The sequence below is a fragment of the Lepisosteus oculatus genome, chromosome 11 (genome assembly GCF_040954835.1).
Source record: "Lepisosteus oculatus isolate fLepOcu1 chromosome 11, fLepOcu1.hap2, whole genome shotgun sequence".
Classification (NCBI taxonomy): Eukaryota; Metazoa; Chordata; class Actinopteri; order Semionotiformes; family Lepisosteidae; genus Lepisosteus; species Lepisosteus oculatus.
This window is the reverse complement of record NC_090706.1, coordinates 35,107,803-35,130,341: the sequence shown is the minus strand read 5'-3', so window position 1 is coordinate 35,130,341 and position 22,539 is coordinate 35,107,803.

The window sequence follows — 22,539 nt, the reverse complement described above, 5'->3', positions numbered from 1 at the left end:
AAATGATTCACAAATAGATCTCACACTGCTTTTTCTCTGAGATCTTCTTTTATCATTGCTTACACATAATAATAAAAATATAAATGCAGGAGTTGCAAAATAAACTTTAAGTTAGATACAGCTTGTTAAACCCTCAAAACAAAGTTAATCTCTTTCTGTCCCTTTTACAGAGCCCTTTCTTAATTTTCTCTCTACCACAGAAAACTACATACTGTACAGTACCATACATTTATCTTCCATGACTTTGCCCACTGGACTCTGTTTCAATCCATATTTTTATTAGTGTATGTAAAAATTAATAAATAAGTTACATCTAATTACAATACATTACAACATGAAAATTAGTACCAAAGGGAAAAAAAACAAAGCTGACAGACCTGATGCAACAATTAATTTCCGTCTTTCAAATTACTTACCCATCCAATTATCCATCTTCTCACCTATAATGTACATCAACCTATTAAAATAGGAAAATTGATAACAACTTGCCATGTCAATTACACCGAGAGAACATCCACAGCAGCTGCGCTGTTTCTCAGAAGACCTTCTTGTGCATTAGAACAGTTAAAAAATGACCCCAAATGTGGCCACTTGACATGGCTGAATGTTTTTTTAACACTTCACATAAAAACTGGCAAACATCATTTAGAATAAGAATAATTACAGTGAAAAAAAAAACAAATCATATAGTTCCTATATACAGTACAGTCTAGCGTGTTTGCTGTACACCGATGGATTCTGCCACTGATCTGTGAAATTGAAATCACAGATTTCAGAGAAACTTCTTGTTGTCATGCCAAAATATTCTCAGAGCTCTTACATTATATGAAGTCATGCCAATTACATTCCCATAATTTGTACATTTTACTACCAGAAGGCACCACTTACACTTTCTGGAATAACTTCTAATATTTCTCCTTTGTGCAGAAACTTGCTGAGCTTGCAGATGCTTCAGTTTTTCCTGTATCATTGCCTGGAAAGCTTTTCTCCAAGACCTTGTGGTTTTCTTTTTCAGATTATTTGGTAGCCATTTTTACTGGTTTATGTCAGTGAAGAAGACCTGCTATACTATGTAATAACTGGTGGGCAGCATTCATCTGAATTAAAAATGCATTGAGCAGCAAAGTAAGAAATCATAATGAATATACTGTACAGTACACTAAAAATCTGTGTCATGAAATCAGTACAGTATACACAATATTTCCCGATACAGTACTTGAGATATTCAAAGAGAGGGTAAAGGAAGAGAGTCACACATTCATTTTGAATATATTCAAGTTGAATAAAACAATTTAAATGAAATTTTCTTTCATGTTTAATTTTTCTCTTCAATTTTAACATTAAGGAAAATAACAGTCATTCATTTTTAGTTAACTATTTTTCATATACTAAAGAGCACAGTGGTCAGAAACGTGTTGCTAATTAAATTTATGTCAGAATTTACACATTTACATTTATGTCTTGTTAATTGAATATGCCACAGTAGCCCTACACATTGGACACATTAAACAACTGCAGAAATATATTATTGAATAACAACGACTTTCTTATCTGCCAATCAATTCATATTTATAGCATTTACTCATCGTTTCATTTTGACAGAAACAACAGCTGCAATGTATTTCATTTAAGGGGATTTATACTACTTGAATGTTTATAATTCTGTTCTGCAACATAACAATACACCATGTTAGTTCATTGAAACTTATGATATCAACGCTGAATATAATGCTAAAGAATCTTTCTATTCCATCCATCAATTATCAGAAGACACTTAATACCGGTGTATTAAGAGTGACAGAAATCCTGAATCATAGTGTGCAAGGCTAACCCACACCCTGTATGGTGTGGCAGTCTATCTTAGAATGACAACAGTTTAGATATATCAGTTAAGCTAGCCAGTGTGTCTATGGGACATGGGAGGAAACTAGAATATCTGATAAAAAACCTGAACATGCAAACTAAGAAGGTGCACCAGTCCAGGTTAGGAATAATGAATAATGGACTCAAAAATCTGTGATAAATTCACTTATCACCGTTCAATGTCTTTTATGAAGGCAAATCCATACATTGTAAATAAAAATGGGAAAAAACAGTGTTACAGCTCTGACTTCAAGTTCAGTTCAAATTTGACTTAAGAGTATCAAGTCTGTTTTCAAACTTGTTGTGAATGTACCCTTTCTTACTACAAATTATGGAGATGGACGTAGAGATTAGCGGTAAGACAAATTAATTAATGGAGGATGATTTTGTTGTGTTACTCTGATGTTGTCATCAAGAATTTAGATAATAGCTAATTTACAGACTGGTTAAGAGTCTGCAACAATAATTGTGCATCATGCGCTGCAAGTGATGCTGCTATTCTGTAAAATTAATCATTTCATTTTTGTCACAAAAACACAGGTTCTGGGCATCAATGGTGATTAAGAAACATGTTTATCATGAGAAAGCAGAAATCATGTGTGAAGTCCTGTGCTCACAGTGTATGAGACAGTTTACCTCTTATTGCTTTTTAACAAATTAAATAAAAAAAACTGAAATGTCAATCAGACAGTTTTGATTAATATTAAATTTGTTTTGCAAAATATTAACATTAACGCTGTTAATTGACTAATTACTGTAACCAAAATAAGAATAATAGCATAATTCATTTTACAAATGGGATGTAAAATGTTTCCTTTCCTTTTAATCTGAAATTCTACTGCTGCAAAACAGTCTGATAAATATTGAGACTTTGGAAAGTGCGTAGGCTCTATATCAAGTCATGAATCATTCATTTGATGGAGGTGTTGGGAACCCTGCAACGAAACCTGTGTTTTTACTGATGTTGGTACCATTTTGGACGGTTTTAAACAACGGTAATAAAATGACATTGTAATGGGAGAAATTCATACTCTTAAGTGATACTTTAAAATTAGTTGTTAATCCATCCAATGATTGATAAAGATGTATCAATCTGACATGTGCCTTTGAAAAAAAGGCACATGTCAATAGCCAAACAAGATGTTCAAGAATAAACAACAAATGGTAATGCAAATTCAATGTGAGCTTATTTGTAAGATCCTTAAGGTCATATATAACAAGCTACAGAATATATTGTATTAAGTAGTTGCATTATGAATGTATGCAGCAAAGTAATGTTTCCTTTGGCAGAATAAATGCGTCAGTGCTTTGTGATCTCTGTCAACATTTATATAAATAAGTGATATAAATGTGTTGGTGCCTGAATTTCACAAAATTGGAAGTGTTAAATATTTTTCTCCATATGCTCAGACAAACAAACAAGCCTACATATTAAAAGAGAATAAAATTTATACAATTTTATAGCAGTAATCAAATTATTGTGAAACTCAAATGTACCGTAATTAAATTAAAAAGAGAAAAGCTTACCACTGCTGTTTAATTTAATATTCTGAAATAAGTAGTAATTCAATTTTAAAGTAAACTTTAAACATTTAAATGGCTTATTAGACATTTAAAATATTGAACAATCATAATCTGTTAAAGCAATCTACAACTCTGCAAACATGCATGTTTGGTGATTTTGCTATCAAAAACGAAGTTCCTTATCATTATAATTTACAAGAGCAGCTACTACTGTATATCAACCACAGAATTTATACCAGGGTCACTGATATACCATCTTGGAGCAAAATGCCAAATGTTCACCCTCCCAAGGAAATGTCCTATATAAACACTGAGTAATTTTGGCAAAACTTTCAGCCTTAAAATACATATGGATAGGCATTAAATGCAATAGATAGGCATTGGAACCAATTGCATTATTTGTGTTTTAAATCCATTAGTGGAATAATATTCCTGAGCAACAAGCCATGTTACAGTCATAATCAGTATCCAGTTAAACAACGTAGCTGGCAACCTTAATAATAATAATAATAATAATAATAATAATAATAATAATAATTGCTTATACTTATATAGCGCTTTTCTGGACACTCCACTCAAAGCGCTTTACAGGTGATGGGGACTCCCCTCCACCACCACCAGTGTGCAGCATCCACCTGGATGATGCGATGGCAGCCATAGTGCGCCAGAATGGTAACCACACATCAGCTATCAGTGGGAAGGAGAGCAGAGTAATGAATCCAATTCATAGGGGTAACACCCCTACTCTTTTCGAGAAACACCCTGGGATTTTTAATGACCACAGAGAGTCAGGACCTCGGTTTTATGTCTCATCTGAAGGAAGGTGCCTGTTTACAGTATGGTGTCCCCGTCACTATACTGGGGCATTAGGACCACATAGACCTCAGGGTGAGCATCCCCTGCTGGCCCCAATAACACCTCTTCCAGCAGCAACCTTAGTTTTTCCCAGGAGGTCTGCCATCCAGGTACTGATCAGGCTCACACCTGCTTAGATTCAGTGGGCTGCCAGTTGTGAGTTGCAGGGTGATATGGCTGCTGGCAAAAATTGAATATAAAGTTAGATCATAACTATCCTATCCTAAACTTTCTGTTGCTCTGATATCATCAAACATATTTCAATATCCTTACAATATCAAGGAACGCAGCAAGAAAAAAAGTCCTGCTCCATCTTGACCTTAACAGCCTTGGAATCATTTCATTTTCATTATTTTATAGAAACACTTTTGCTTCCAGTGTTTAAACTGTTTGTAAACCCTCACTGTGAGCATAACAGACCATTGGCCAAAACACAGTTGTTAGTACTCTGTCTAGCTTGGATCATTATAAGTCATAAAGAGGAAGCATGAATAATGAGGGAGGAGCAAGGAATGTATTTGGAATGAACATTGGAGAAAGCTCAAACCGTTTAATTAAAGACACATTTAGTCTATTAGTGTCATTCCATGCCTTTATGAACTGAGTAGGAATGTTGCTAACGAGGGGATGAACCTTTCGGGGACTCCTTAACTTAACCTCACTAGAACATGAATTAAGGTGTATTAAAGGAAACTTAATGTGCCAGAGGGAACATTAAGAGGCCAATAAACTGCTTTACTGGCACTATAAATCTGTTAGTAGTCTCATGAACCCATGACTTTTATTTACTAATTAATTTTTTATCAGACATGGTGTGTTGCCTATACCTTACAAACCACATGAATGAGGTTCCATAAAGAGAGGAGTTTGTCTCGTATTGTGTTCACTGACAATGAATTTCCAAGGCACACTGGAGTAAAAAAAAAAGTACAATTATAATGTTTGTGCTTTGTTTCAAAAGAAAACCCTTCCTCTAATGCATATTACTGTGGTTTGGGTTATTACTTTATGCCTCGGATTAGGAATCTTACAGGATCACATTTTATTCATCTTTACATACTCATCATTTCTATTCATACAGTAAAAACAAAACAGTAAAACTTTGAAATATTCTAGACAACAAATCAGCTAAATCATTTACCTTGAACTTGAACCTTTACTGCCATATGTAACTGGTACATGTACTGGTACAATGGAATTCTTACAGAAAGTCTCTCGATTTTTTTTAAAAAGTGTAAAATGAGAATATACAAACAGACAGTAGACAATGTACAAGTAAACAATTAATGTAAACAATGCAGACGTAAACAATGACTGCAGATGTGCAATAAATAAAATTATAATGAGGTAAATGGTGTAGGTGTGGTCCGAGGAGCATTGCCAAATGTGTTCGCCAATCACACTGCTTGTGGGTAGAAGCTTTGAAGAATCTGGTGGTAAGTGTCCCTATGTTCTTGTATCCCTTGCCTGAGGGCAGTAGGATGAAGAGGTCATGCCCGGGGTGGTGACTGTCCTCTGTGATGGACAGAATTCTACCACGGCAGCAGTTCTCATAGAGCTGTTTAATCTCTGTGAGGCCACAGACGATGATCTTCTGGGCCACATTCACTGTTCTCTGCTGTGCCTTTCTCTCCCAAGAAGAGGTGTTTCTGTACCACATGGTGATCCCATTAGTGGGGATGCTCTCGATGATGCAGCGGTAGAAGTTCACCAACACAGGTATGGAGATCCCCCATCACTTGAGGCACCTCAGGAAATAGAGGCCCTGCTGAGCCTTCTTCAAGATAATGTCCATGTTCACAGTCCAGGTTAGGTCATTAGAAATGTAAATTCCCAAAAACATCAAGCTGGTGACTGTTTCCACTTCTGTTCCATCAATAATGAGTGGGCTGTGAGTGTGCTGCGTGTCTTCAAAAGTCCACTATTAGTTATTTTGTTTTACTCACCTTCAACTCCGCAAATTTAATGGTGCAGTTGTTGCTGTGTTTTGCTATGTAGTCGTGAGTGAATAGGGAGTACAACCTTGGACTCAGACAGCAGCCTTGTGGGGTGCCAGTGCTCAGGGAGAGTGGTGTTGATATTTTATTACTTATTTATGAATCACATTTAAAAGTAATGAACTTTTTTCTAGTGTCACACTTTTAGAAACACTTCGTTTCTGATATTTCATTGAATTGAAATAAAAGAAACAATTCTTCAGAAAAACACCGTACGACAAATCACAAAACCCTCCAAATGTGTCAGTATAAAAAAAACACTGAAACAGATTAAGAATACATTCCCATATTCAAGATTAACATTAAAGATCAATGACTTTTGAACTTTCTCATGGTATACTGTAGATCACATTTTGCATCAAAGTCACATGCCTGTACATAAGAGATGAACACCTATCACGTCTGCTGTTAGTTTGAACTCAAGCATGCAAACTGAATGCACAATGTACAATGGTAGAGACTTTAGTAACAAACAGGAGGTTTAATTGCAACATGCAACACAGGCATTTGTTTGGGTAATGAACCAGTGTTATTGCAGCCCAGTGAATGAGATCTTGGAATGAGGCAAAAAAAAAATAAAGCAACTCTTCCTGTGTGGAGATAAACATTGATGTGTTTTATTAAAACAAATTGCTTGATTATGCCAACATTGTTATCACAAGGTTTGAAGAACAGGCCTCAGGATGTTGCCCAAATGTGACACTGTTTAGTGAGTTTACAACTAGATGATTTCTTAATTTGACATTAATGCTCCACTCACACCATCATTCCACCTGTCCTAAAATAATGCTCTTCCTGTGTGCTCTCCATTTGCAAGGTGTGATACACAAACCTTTGGCCAGAGATTTGTCATCCATTTTGATTCAAACACTCCTATCATACAGTGTGTTTCTTATGTGATATACTACCACAAAAATAAAGAAACATGCCACTGATCAGGGAATACCACTGATAAAATGACTTACATACTGAAAGTCATTTTTATTTTCTACTTAGAAATTTAATATGCTACAGTATGCATTGCTCCACTTTTCATATAAAGGAGTCTGTATTGACTTTTGCCTTCAAAGTAGTAGTAGTAGCAGTATTAGTACTGTGATGTATTTTGCTTTTTGGTGATCTATCTTAAAACAGGAATTAATTTAAGTCTTACTCATGTCTTTTCTCTTGACTTGACAACAAACATACCTGTGATTCAGAAGATCGTCTTTTCAATCCGTAGTCTTCAAATGCTGGTTAAGGACAAAAACACAGATGAAGAAGGATGTAATGTTTCAGTAAACTTGTTGCTGTTCTTTTATGCCACTTTGACAGCCAAACCTTTTATAAACAGCTTATTTTTGTCCAATAAATATACAGTGCACTACAACAACTGACAATACACTTCTAGATCGAGGATCATCTAAGGATTGAAAAAAATATTTTTAACAAGACTTTTGTGTACTACATTCTTATGCTTGAAACTGCTTTGCATAACCTTTAAAATAATTAGTTATTTTTACAAAATACACGATTTGTTAATGACATTGGACTTATACACTCTAATCGTAAATCTTTATGTTTTCTAAAAGAGCAAAAAATGCCAGTATTGATTTTGAACTGATTTAGTATTACTAATATACTGCATCTCAAAAAAGTTATTTTAAGTAAATTGGTTGAGTAGCGGGGGTGGGACACAATTAACTTCTTTGGTTTGATTGATTTGTTGTTGCAAAACCACTGAAATTACACAGTTCTTAGAGCCTTGGGGTGTTATGGAGAAATGGTAATGAATGTTAATGGTAGAATTGTTTGTGGTTATTGAACCTGAGTATTAGATTTACTTGTTTTATTTTTGGGGCTAATCAAGTTTCCTCATATAATATTGCTTTTAAATAATGCCTGGGAGGACCTTTTTATTAAGCCTCGCTATACTACTGACAAGATGTAGTTTATTATACTCAATGGGAGACAAAAAGTCTATACTAGTACAAGACACAGTTCAGATACATCAAGAGCTTGTTAACAGCAGAGACACATTGGGGATGTTTTATTGAAAACTAATGGCTTGCTGAACACTAATACTTAATTAAGACAGATAAAATCTATATGTTTTAACCTACTGTATGTGAAAAAAGTATGGACAGGAGATAGAGGAAATCCCTTAAAATAGCATTTACTGTATTTTACTGTTACTGTCAAACACACTACCTCTTTTTTATTTATTCATGTTGGTTATTTGCCAAAGTGAGTAGTAGTATTTCACGTAAAACAAATACATAGATCATTCCATTCTCTAACTGCTTTATTCAATACAGGGCCACAGGGAAGTCAGGGCCTATCCTGTTAAGCAATGGGCACAAGGCAGGATACACCCTGGAGAGGATGCGAGTCCACTTCAGGCCACGCACAGACACCAGTACACACACACTCACACCGGGGCCAATTAACATAGCTGTAAGTCTTTGGACTGTGGGTAGAAACACATGCTCCCAGAGGAAACCCATGAGGACACAGAGAGAAAATACAAACCCCACAGATAGCACCCCAGGAATTGAACCGAGGGCCTCATAGTGTTAAACACTATGCTACCCAAAACAAACATAGTGCCGTGCGAAAGTATTCAGACCCTTCATATGTTGTCCACTTTGGTGAAATTACACATTTCTAAAATTGATATTTTATTCAAAACTTGAATACTCAAACTGAAGATGTCTAAAAGGTTAGAGTTAACGTTTTAAAAAAAATGTTTTTAAATTTAAAAAAGTGTAACAATGCGGGTCCTTGGAAAACAGCCACGGCAAACACCGATAAACCTCAATGCCCCAGTGTACTTTTCTTTTTTCCTCTTTTTTTTTGTTTTTCCCTCTTTTGCTGATGTCACACCAGTGCCTCCGTCAAAAGGGGAGTTGACTTTTACCAGTGTTCGCCGTGGCTCCTCCCAAGAACCCACACTGTTACAGTGATTTTCAGTTGATTGTTTTTCATGCCCTTTTAATTCTGTTTGATTTCCTGGTTAAGTACCTTTGAGCCTTGTGCATGAAAGGCATTTGGTAAATAGAATAAAAGCTCTTAGCTATCCAATCTGACAGTAGTAATAAGACATAATCAATTGATTAAGAAATCTAACACACTTAGCTAAGAAATGAACACTGTTAACTAATCTTTTTTGATAAGATTTAGCTACATCAAAATCAAATTAACAGGACACAAGCAATGCTCAGTCTCAGTGTGGATGACATAATTGTGATAATGAGGCAGGATGTGTTTTAGACAACGGATTTACATGAACACAAATGTGCCAATAATCACTATATACAGTACTTATTAAAATAGTAGAGATTTAAAGGAGTTTACGGCAGATTTAGGATTAAATTATATTTGTGTGTGATTTATGTGTATAGATCACAAGAAATTACTAAGTCCATGCACAATTTTAACATTTTGCTGCTTTTTAAACTTGCTTTGAAGTACCAATTAATATTTGCTATATACACAATCTACACATTAAAAGCAGTGAAGTAAATATATGTTGAATGTGAAAGAAAAGTAATGATTACATAAGTATTCAAACTCTTTTCTGTGGCAAACCTAAATTAATTTTATTAAATAAAAATTAAATAAAAAAGGGAAATAAAATAACTTAATGAGACACATGATTAGTTGAGTGATCTCTCTCTGTGTACACTAATAGAGGTTCACATGGTTGTGGAATAAATACATCTATCTTTGTGAGGTCATTCAGTCAGGTAGTGAATTTCAACCAAAGATTCAACCACGACCAAAAAGTTTTCAAAAAAAGGCAGGGATGAAGTTGTATAAAGGCACAGAACAGGAAAAGGGTGTATAAAAATTTCAAAGACCTTTAATATATCTTTGAACATGGTGATGTTAATCATTAAGAAGCAAAAGTCATGACACTGCATAGAACATACAGGAGGTTTGTTCCTCCAAACTGAGCAGCTGTGAGAAGAGGATGGTTAAGGATGTCACCATGAAGTCAGTGGTGAGTATGAAAGAGTTCTGTGAAACATATCAGAATCATTTTATTTGATAAGTATGTTACATGTACGAGCAATTTGATCTGGTGTCTTGGTTCAAAAACAAATCAATAATACATACACATGTCACAAAAAGAACATGCACAGATCCCCATTTATTACACACTACATGCTGTATTCATGTGTTCTGGTTAAGACAGACATGGAAAAGAAGATGTTCAGATGCCAGGCGGTTTGGGTTTTGATGTCTCCCCGCAGCAAATTTTTTCAATTTTCCTGGATGAGAAAAACCTCAACCAGCTATCCTGGATGAGAGGAGGCATATTTTCTGCTTGCATCTTTAGACTGAGTTTATACAGGTTTTATACTGTTTATAGGTGGAAAATGGCAGCCAATGACTCTCTCTGCACAGCAGGCAATGCATTACATTATAATGATCTCTATAAATATACTAAGATTTTTCAGTTGACAAAGGAAATACAATCTCTGTTGTGCTTTCTTTTTTGATGCTGGAAACATTTGAGGGTGTTATTAGACACTGTTATTCCTAGAATCTTGAAATACTCCACCATATTCATTACAACCTTGTTAGTTTCTAGCGGAATGGAAATGAAAGGGTTTTTCTGAAAGTTAGCTAACACTTCCACTGTTCTGAGACTGTTGAGCTGAAACTTTTTGTTTACACATCATGCCTCCAGATGATCTCTTCTGTGCCTGGCCTTGTCTCCCACCACTAGGGTGGTGTCTTCTGGAAATGTGGGTAGTGTGACAGAGGGGTTGCTGGAAGTACCGTCATTGGTTTACAGGGAGTAAAATAATGGGGAGAGGACTGGGGGAGGTGCACCAGTGTTCATAAGTAAGCAGCCTGAGAAATAAGCCCATCTGCACACATTGCCTACTGTTTGTTAGGAACTTGGTGATTCATTGGCCGGTGGGGAGGAGAACATACTGTATGGGTAAACATTTCTAATGGTCAACAATATTCCAGTCTTTCTACAAAGGGAGCTTGTGAAGAACTGAAAACAAGAAACCCATATCTTGCATGGGCTCTCCGAAATGTTACTTCAAACATGTGAAAGAAGCTTTTCTGGTCTGACATCGTAAAATTGTAGCTTTTTGGTCAAAATGGAAACTGTTACATCAGCAAACTCAGCACAGTCCCTTCCTCAGTCAACACCATCCCTACTGAATGGAGTCAGCATCGTGATACTGTGGTTCTACTTCTCATCAGAGACTGGGTAGCTTTTCAAGACTGGTGGAAATGTTTAGTATACGGAGCAAAGTACTAGCGAAGGAAAAGCCTTTTCAGGCCTACAACTGTGACAAAAATTCACATGTCAGCAGGACAATGACCGAAAATAAAAGGCCCAATCTAAACAGGACTGGCCTAAGAATAAGAAATTAAATGCCTTTCAATGGCTGAGTCAAAGACTAGACTTTAATCCTATTGAGCATTTGTGGAAAAACCATGGTCCCTAAGAGATCTCTGAGCACAAGGCCATGGGTGCAAAGTTAATATTGACATGTTGCCTCAGCAACCACAGCTGACCTGGCTAATATAGGACCAGCGACAACTGTGAAGGCCTTTTAAGAACACACCGAGCACTTCCCTGGAGGGCGCAGCAAGCAGAATTTGCTATTTAACCTAAGCTCGGATATGCAGAGATCACAGCTATCTCTACACTGAGGATGATAAGGAGATATATCCTGCCTTCTAAGATAACCTGATGGTAAACCATTTAACCAATTGGTATGGAAGTACAAAAAATACATGAAAATCAGCACAGAGTGGCCAGAAGAGGAGTTGCTCCTTGAGTTTTAATAAAAACTATATGGGCTACAATACCCTACTTATAGACTTCATATACAGTAGTTTGACAAGTGGTACAAGCAAACACAGTATTTCAGAACACTACTGCAAATTGAATGAGATAAGAATGAGATAAGTATTGACATTTTCTGCAGTATCAAAAAGATATACGAGTGACCATAATCATAAATGGGAGACAGATTGTCTACACCTACCAAGTGAAGCTGTTTTTGAGAACCTACTGTCAAAACTCGAAATTCAGAAATTCATGGCAAAAAGATTCTACTTTTCATGTATACTTTAAATATCGGAAACGTGAGCCTTCCTATAAAAATGGCAAATAAAAATAAAAATTGCAGACCCTGGGAGAATGAGGCAGATCTTGCAAATTGAAGTAGGAAAAGACTCAGAGTCAATTGGATAGCTACAATGTAATAAAACATACTGTTAAAGGCTTAACATAAATTATTCCCTAAAATAATTATGTCCAAGTCTGGGAAAATGTGGCCTAGAAGGTGTGTTTAATGAAGAAATTATGAAAAAATCCGAAGGTTGAGAGTATCCTACTATATGTAACGTCTAAAAAGGCACACAATTCAGATAGAAAAAGAAAAAAAAGACAGAATAAAGTACAACATTAAGCTACAGGAGCAACTAAAATGTAAAATTGCCAAAAGGGAGACAGAAATTAATATTGCAACAGTGGCACAATATTATGTTTTTCAGCATTACAACAGTAAAATGGTAAAGTGGGAGTAAATAGTTTGTAAGATATTATTTTAATAATGGAAGATGATAATACATTAAACGTGTCATGGAGGTTTTAACAATAGAAGATAGTAATAACATGCTCCAGGTTATAAAATGAACTCCATCTGAATTGGATACTTTTAGCATAATTGGTGCTGAGGTTCTACAGGGGCTAGGATGGTTAAAAATGAATTAATCAGTGGGGCCTGATGGTATTATACCAGTCATACTTGAGGACACGATGCGTATTTTTCATAGAGTCCTAACTAGGATATCTCAACTTTCACTTGCAATAAAAGTTCCAAAACTTAACACCAGTTCATAAAAAATGGAGACAAAACTGAACCTGGGAACTATAAATCAACCAGATATAGTTCTGTTATTGGTTAACTGTTGGAAATGTTGTGTGTCAAGAGTTACATTAGAAAAATATTTTCAAAACAATAACGTTTAAAGAACTTTAATGTTAATTACATAAAGACTTGAACTAAGGTGCATATACATTACTAAGAAAAAATATCACACTGAGAACAGAGCCTTAAGGGACACCACAAATAATATTTGCTAGATATGATTTATTAACCACTTTGAGTCATTCATAGATACACCAGTACAGTTTCATGACATCACGGAACTGTCCGCTGTCTCAATAATAGTAGAAAAGAAGCAGCATTTGAATCTAGACTCATTCTAACTTGTTTTTTTAGATATTGTGACACTTATTCTTTGAAAACTATGTAAAGTACAGAATATTCAAAAAATATAACAGAAACATTCATGTAAGTTTCCTTTGTGGCGATGTCTCACTCCATGCATTCAATTAATTCTTCATTATTAAAACTTCTGTGAAGCTCATATTCCTAGTTTATCCAACTACTTATCTATACTTGTGTGGTATATTTCTAATCATAAAAGATACTGTGGGGTGATAGGATGAGGAAGATGAGAATTTTCTTCAAAGAGTTATGATTAATCCAAGATAATGAGACCTCTCATTTACTGGTGTAGTGCTAAACTAGCTTAGTAGTGACATCATGTAGGCCTTGATAAAAGACAGGTACAACAGCTCATTATTACACACCTTTTAAAAAGTAAGTAAGAGTGCTTAACTGTACAAAATGCAGTCTTTTTAAATGTTGACTTATCTTTTGAAAGTCACATAAACATTTTAGTAGTTAACATTTCAAAAGTTAACAAAATGGAACTTACAGACAACCTAAAAAGTTATATCTGAACAGATGTTCAAGTAATAATTATTTCACTTTTTATTGTTTCTTCATGTTGTTAATTATTGTTTATGATTTAATTAATATATACCTATAAATACATTTTTCACTTCCTCTTGTTGAAACTCAAAATACAACATCACAAACACAGATTGACATAGTATTTTTGAGCTTGTTAATGTCTTGCAAATGCCATCAAGACAACAGAAATTATCTTCACCAGAAATCAGACTTGATAAAATAAATGGTCAGACAGGAACATTCATCCTATGTTCCTAGTCCTCTGTTGTAGGAATATTGTGTGCTGTTGAATATTATGTTAAAAATGTGATTAAATTCCAGAGTACTTCCCCTTAATGGAGACATAACCGTTCATTTCCTAACACTCATCCTTATTAATAGTTGTACAAAATCTTAACATTAGAGTTACTCACACTACCCAAGCCATAGTCCATTTCTCTGTCAGACCCCTATCCTTGGTAACAAGGGGCTTGGCCTTACAGTAAGCTCAAAACAACTATTGCTGACCTTTATGTTGGACTATTGCTAAGCTGCAAATCAGATTTTTTTCTAGGAAGATTGATTTTTATTTTTTTGTTCTCCAGATGAAAAACAATTATAATGGACTAGGGAGGTCATACAGTAGCTAAATGTCACACTGTTGCCTGGCTTTTAAAAGAATGTTTGCAGAACAAAAGGTCAAGAAGAGAGGCTCAGTTATTGAAACTTTTAAATAAAAATCAGAAACTGTTTTTTAAAGGTTTAGTATACATATTTCTAAAGGTAACATTAAAAAAGAGATTTAAATGTGTTTATAGCAGACTGCCCTTTCACTGAATATGTCAAAAACATACAAATATATCACAAAACTGAAGGTTTATTCCTGTTTCTTGTTTTTCGCCAACATATAATATTATAAGTTGCTTTGTAGTTATAAGTACTTAACTAATTAATGTCTTCCAATTATAACTAAAGTAAGAAATGGCTTATGCAAAAGGTAATTAAACTGAGAAAAAATAATAAAGGAAAAAACAGTGAATATATTTCATTGGCATTTTCTTTCCGTTAGCCTACTCTTATTAAATGATTAATCTTCATAGTGTAATGCATAGTCTCTTGCCAGTATGTCACAGGCATAGTTTAGCATGAGATATAATTGAAGTAAGACAACCACATATAAAGAAATGGGAAGCCTTAAAGAGGAATGAATTACAATGGCTTCAAGGAAGGAGACAAATAATGTTTGTGTACCTGCTCAAGAAACAATTATCCTTTAGCAAACCACAAGAATAATCAATGTTTTCACATAATCAGGAGCACTGCAGATCACAATCACAATGACTAGTCACACTTTCTAACAATAGGCACAAATTCCTAATGAACTCCTGACAAAGAAATAAAACATGAGTACCTTCTAAACAACTCCTTAGATTTTACTGAATTGACCTGACAACACGTGGTATTTGAATGCATTCCATAGTCTGTTATCAGACCTTTTATGATGCCATGGCACAATTAAAACAATATTTTGAGTTTAAAATGATACCAACATAAGATTATTTACTAGATTGTGAATTCATAACATATTTCAGAAATGGTGACAATTCTGAATTCACAATGAATTCTTTTAGACTACCCCAAAAAAAGGATATTCATATATTATCGATAATTGCATCAGTGGAAGGTAACACAAATTTAAGAAAACATATGCCTAAAGCTGGCATCCAGTTGTTATTGGGAGGTCAAATGTATCTGTATGAGGTTGTAGAAACCCTTTCTTAAAAAAAAAGGATTTAAAAAATAACTTCATGATTGAGTTTCAAAGGTGAGATTGTACACAGACATTACTTGTACAAAATGTTAGGCAGCCCCTTTTTACTGTACTGGGATCTAGAATACTTCCTTAAATATTAAGCAGAAAAAAATAAAATGTTTGTTCCAGGCATTTTTTTTTTGCAACAGTGTTGGTTAGATAATGAGAATAACTACAATGAACTTGCTTGATCTCAAGCGCAAGATTTTTTTAAAAAATACTGAAAGAAACTATAATCAAAGGCTCTAAAAAGATAAATAATAAAGTTTGTTCAAAACCAATTAATTGCAAACATTCAGAACCACGAACAAAACTAATTAGTTTTTCAGATTAATAGATGTGGTTCTTAAAGTGGGATGTATATTATTTTTACTTCTCTATCCTAGTTTTTCTCATTGTTCTGAGTATCTTTTAAACTTAATAATGACTATTTTAAAATTTCTCATTAATAAATACTGACTGACCGGCCAATTATGTTGTTGTTGAGAAGAGTGGATAATAATGACCATGATCTGCATATTGGTTCCATATAGGCTTTTTCTGCTTTTACTGTAATTGGGTTTTCTCACTAATGGAGTTAAAATGGGACAGCAATGTGAAAAATCAAAATGAAGCCGCCGGAAAAAAAATGAAAGTCTCTTTGGTCTTACTAGCTCAAAGCTGCATGCAGTGGGTCAAGACTTTTTTCCTTCTGGCTTTCTCCATTCAAAGTAATGCAAATGTAATTGTGACATGATACATATATATATATAATTGATGTTTTATCTTTAATTTAAATTAGCACATGGTCCTATTACTTTCCATCAAACATTATTATTGACAGTTTGAAGTACATTACACACTTCTGCTCAATTTTACCTAAAACAGAAAAATGTACTATACATTAGTCTCTCTATATATATATATTAGTATTTATCATATATATGACAGCATAAACATCATCTGTATGACACAAACTTGAAAACTTGAAAAAACTAGTTTGATTCACAAATTCTTTACAGTGACCAAAAAAATCACAAAAGTGATGAACAAATACAGTGCCATCAGTTAAAGTGTGAATACTAAACACAGATCTTATTGCAGCAAATACTACACAGGCCTACCAGCTGTCTCACTGTTAATCTTTCATAGGCCACAGAGCCAACAAAGGTTGATCAAAAAATAAATTATTTAAAAAATATGGAAAGCTAACAACGTAGAAAGCTTTTCTCTGTATTTTAATTGACAATCAACACCTGTTCCATTAAGTACTCCAAAAGAACACATCTTTTTTTTGAATAGCTGGACTGTCCTTTCAGAATAAGTAATAATAATAATAAATATTAAGAATTAATTAATGTGATATCATGGGCAATGCCAATGCACTCTAAACAGTGCCAGATATACCAATTAAAAAATTAAATACAATCAATTTATTGATTAAAGTGAATCTTTTTAACCTTGACTTTCAACACAGAAATATAACATTTTAAAAGCCCCTGCTATCTAGGTCTGCTCAGCAATGTATTAAATGCCAACAAATTCTAGTATTAAACAGTTTGAAATTAACAATATCAAACCTTTCTGGAGTGTATTAATAAAGATAGTGTGAGTTTTGTCATAAAACACAACTGTAGTTCTGTACAAAAAAGTTTATTGCAGCTCTCCAGTTGCAAAATAATACAATCTTCTAAATATTTTATATTGTGAAAGCTTAATCATAAAAGGTAAAATACGTGTTATCCGTGAAAAGTATTTTAAAACTAACATCTGGTTTTAATTGATACCAGAATGGAGACCCAGTTGTGTGACATTCATCTGATCTATTTTAATAGTTAAGAATTCATTTAATTTTGTTGGTGTTAAACATCTGCTGGATGAGAAAGTGTTACTGACACACACCCACACACTTTTGCAATTAATGACTATCAAACTGTGTGGTTTTAAAACTATGTGCACTGACAAATCTGTGCAATTAGTGTGGATTTAGTTGTACTCTATGGACATTATAAACAACTAGATTACTATATGTAATTTGTTCCTTAACTTTAAAACAAATGCACTAAAATGTGATTTTCCAAAGTGCCCTTCTAATTTACAAAATGAAATTCAACAAACAAAACTAAACAGCAGCATAAGGAAAATATCCTATGAATCATGAATTCCTAAAGACAAAAGTGATACAACACTCCAGCAGGGAACCAATTGATCTCTTTCAGTGCTATTGTATTATTTTAATATTTCTTTGTTTTTTATTTCCCCAGTGTGAAGGGAAAACTGTTGTCCGCACTTGTGTTGAGCATACTCAGCACTTAGAAAAATGTAATTATAATGATAATAATTGCTTACACTTATATAGCGCTTTTCTGGACACTCCACTCAAAGCACTTTACAGGTAATGGGGACTCCCCTCCACCACCACCAGTGTGCAGCCCCACCTGGATGATGCGACAGCAGCCATAGTGAGCCAGAACGCTCACCACACATCAGCTATCAGTAGGGAGGAGACCAGAGTAATGAAGCCAATTCATAAATGGGGATTAGGAGGCCATGATTGTAAGGGCCAATGGGGAATTTGGCCAGTACACTGGGGTTAGACCCCTACTCTTTTCAAGAAATGCCCTGGGATTTTTAATGACCACAGAGAAGTTTGGCGCCTTTTTACAGTATAGTGTCTCCATCACTATACTGGGACATTAGGACACACAAAGGCCACAGCTGATGTGTGGTGAGCGTTGTGGTGCACTATGGCTGCCATTGCATCATCCAGGTGCAATGATGGAGCTGCACATTGTTGGAGGGGAGTCCCAATTACCTGTAAAGAGCTTTGAGTGGAGTGTCCAGAAAAGCCCCATATCAATGTAAGGAATTATTATTGTTGAATAATATGTTGTCCCTTATTCCCTTAAGGTGATACATTGATTAGAAGAATTACTGCCTTGCAGATCTTGGGCCCGGATTCGATTCCAGACCTGGGCTGCAAGCCTGGTGCGTGGAGCTTACTTGGTGCTGTATGCTCTGGTTCCCCCATGATCCTGTATTGGATAAAGTGGATAGAAAATGAATGGATATCCTGAAATATTGACTTGAAATATACTGACTATTGACTTTCAGGTTGTAAGAGATGGAATATTTGATCACATCCCTTCTGTCAGTAGATGAAGTTTTAATTGCAGCTGTAATTGATATAATCTCTCTTAGCAAGAGTCTTTTTTCATTTTTAGCAAAACACTGACATCTGCGACTCATCAGGCACTTGCAGACTTGCAGTGATGTCAACGAGACACTTAGTCTCCTGTCAAGCTCCGTGAAGCTTGCAGTGTGTCAAAAGATGAATTATCTGACAAGTGGATGTGTCAGAGGAGCATGACCGCAGCACCTGATTTGTCCCGCACAGTCATGGAGTTGTAGTTGTATGCTGAATAAAAATAAAATTAACAATTTGAAATTGTGTGTTTATGTGCATAAAAAATAATTGGCAATTTCAAATAAAAAAAAGTTTCTGTAACAGCATGAAAGTGTGCAGGAAGTCTTGCCTAAGACATTTGCATCTCCCTATTGTCAAGTTAGGTAAATCTTTTTTGTTAAAATCATTTATGCTGTCTTATTTTGTTCTGCACTAGTATAATCTCCTTCCAGTTACCATTGCAAGGACTGCTTCACAAACTCCATGAATTAAGAAAAGAGTGGCTATTTCTATGTAATTATAGAAAATATTATCCATTATATTAAGGAATAAATAAAAATAAAAAGATAACACGACAGAATATTAAACATAGAGCAAGCAACTCAGTAACCACAATGTTTTTAAATGATCATACAACACAGACTTTTAGAAAATTGAAACAGTATTTAAAAGTAATATATCTTCTTTGTGAAAGTCAATATAAAAGTTGATACCACTGTCAGCAATACGTTATTAATGTTTGGAAATCACTTTAAAAATGGTTCTACTGTAAATCTCACCAAAATGGTTAAAGTTGAATCTCAAGACTACAGGGATAAAAAAAGACCTTTCCATCCTGAATTGGTGGCCTAACAGCCTGAAAGCTTTTATTTTCAGAATACTGAATGTCAAGTGTAGGTGGGAAACAGATTATAGAGATACAAAGGGTGTAAAATCACACGTAGCTAGAAAAGCCAAGAGCACAAGCATAATATCAATTCAGCCCCCACGCACAAACACAAAAATGCATGCACACACAGCACATTCCAGGCACTGTTATAGGTAGCAGTGCTCCTTTTTTCAATAAAGCATTACTTAAGAGTGACCCAGGAAGAGATTACTTTACCACTAAGATTTAAACACATATACCACATATACTTAATGGATAATTATTTATTAACTTAAGTTTGTTGTATAAAAATCAAGAATGGCTTCTTTTAATTTCAATACACTTCGTAGCTACAAAACATTCTGAAAAGTTCAAATAAAATCATTTTACATTTTTACTCCTTTATTTTGTACTGTAGGTACGGAAAGTGTAAAAATAACAAATTCTCATTTGCAATAGACTGGAAAATAATAAACTGGAGAAAGTAGAGTGAAATACTTTACTTAAGTGTGCAGCAGCATCACTTTAAGAGATACTGTATGAAATCAATTATTTATTACAAATAATGAATACTTGGACGCTTAAAATTACAATAAGTGCTAAATTTATGTATCACTTTTCATACCTAAGGATTCTTTTAGAACTATAAGGGAGCTGAGGTCAGCCACCACTGAAGTTATGCACTCACCTGGGTGATGTAATAACAGCTGGTTTGCGCCTTCAGTCTCACTACACTGCTGAGAAGGTGGAGAAATTAGAAATGACTAAGATTGTCTGAACTAAATGAAATTTAACCATGACACAAGGGTTGATGTCTCTATTCCTGAGAGCAGTGCCAAAGGATCTTTAGTGATCGGTAAGTCAGGACCTTTATTTTAATTTTCATTTAATTTCCATTCGAAGGGCAACAGCTTTTACAGCATTACAATTACAATGTTTTGATTACTCGGGTATCCTGATAGTGCCACCTACAAATGCACCAACACCACTTACAGCATCACGGTTTTCCTTAGAGTTCCCCCATTTAAGTACTGACCAGACCCAGCCTTGTTTATTTTCCCAAAGTTTATTAGATCAAGTCATTACAAGGGGTGGTAAAACTGATATATTCTGTGAAAACATGTTATAGAATCTGATCTTTTTATTGTTATGTATTTCATTATGTCCCATTAAAATCAGCAATGTGGGTACCAAAATGAAAATACATTTGCTTTTCTCAGTCCTGTTTCATATAGCCGTTTCTCATGAACATCGTCTCGCATCGTTACACAGTTTCAAAGTCATTTTGCTTTCAACTCTTGCTCTTCTTATGTAGCCACACCCATTAAGAAGAAAGGCTGTATTAGCTCTTGATAATGGGTTCCCTTCTCCTGCAAGCGCTCAACTATTATTCACTGGAATTTCAAGTATAAAAATGGTCTAAGCACTTAAAAGAAATCAACAAAACATTGGACCATTGGAGGTAGGCGTTGTTTGCCCTGTCAGTCAGTACAAATGATGGTTTCACACAGCTGTAATAGCAATGATAGAAAATCCCATTAAAAGTTGAATGAAGAAAGTACAGTGATTGTTTTTCTTCTTTTTTCATTTTCTCTTTGATGGAAGAGAATAAAAATAAAACCACTTTAACCTGTGCCTCTGGGTTCGGAGTAGGATGTCATAATCAAATCATTACTTTTATTAACGTTCAGATGGCTTTTTAATAGAATCACTTTATTATGTCATTTCTCATTCTATCTCTGTTTTTTGTCTCTCTTTCCCTCGCCTTCTTTCATATTTTCTGCAGTGATCTCCCTGGAGGCATTGGCGTTGGTGTGTGTTAGGGACTGAAGGTAAATATTACTATATGTTTTTTGTGTTGCTCTGGACCTCCTTTCAGTTGCTTATTTCCCTATTTTTATCATGCATTCTTACATGACATATTCAAAAAACAACTACTTGGAAATTAATTACTACTTTTACTAATTACTTTTTTGTCACATTGTTTTTTTAAATACTGTAGTTCCACAAGACGAATTGTGAATAAAGCACCAGCACTCTATCCATGGCTGTCTTTTCCCAATCTCTTATTTTACTAATTTCCTCTTTTAAGAAGTGTAATGTTGCAAAACCGTTGACAGATGTTACAGTACAGAATAATACATCATATTTACGGTAACTTGAGACCTTCTGGAGCCATTTACCAGGAAAGCACAGCATTTTAGTTTTCATAAAGCATTTAAATGCCCCTTATAATTTTCCCACATGCCCTTTCAGTAAGGTGTCTTACAAGGACAGCTTTTCAGGATTATGGTGTGCAGTTAGAGCAGGCAAAAATTTTGAAGTGAAAAAAACTTTGGGCTAGACAGAAAAGGGTTTTAAATGAAAAAACTGAATGTGTAAACCTTTACTAAATTAATATTACTACTTAACCGCCACAAGAGTAGAGCATGACTACTGTTTTGAAGGTTTAGACGTCTCTATAGACAATTCTGCACACTTCGGTGTTGTGTGAGAGCTAATTAAAATTCTTTCTCATAAAGGATACATACTGTAGATAGACAATGTTTTAATAAACATACTAAATACTGGTACACAAGAAATACCATTATGGCAGACAGATCTTTGGAATGGCAGATGATGCCTCCAAAATATATTATTATTTATTGTAAACAGGCTAATTCGGTTTCAGTTTGTTATTTAAATAT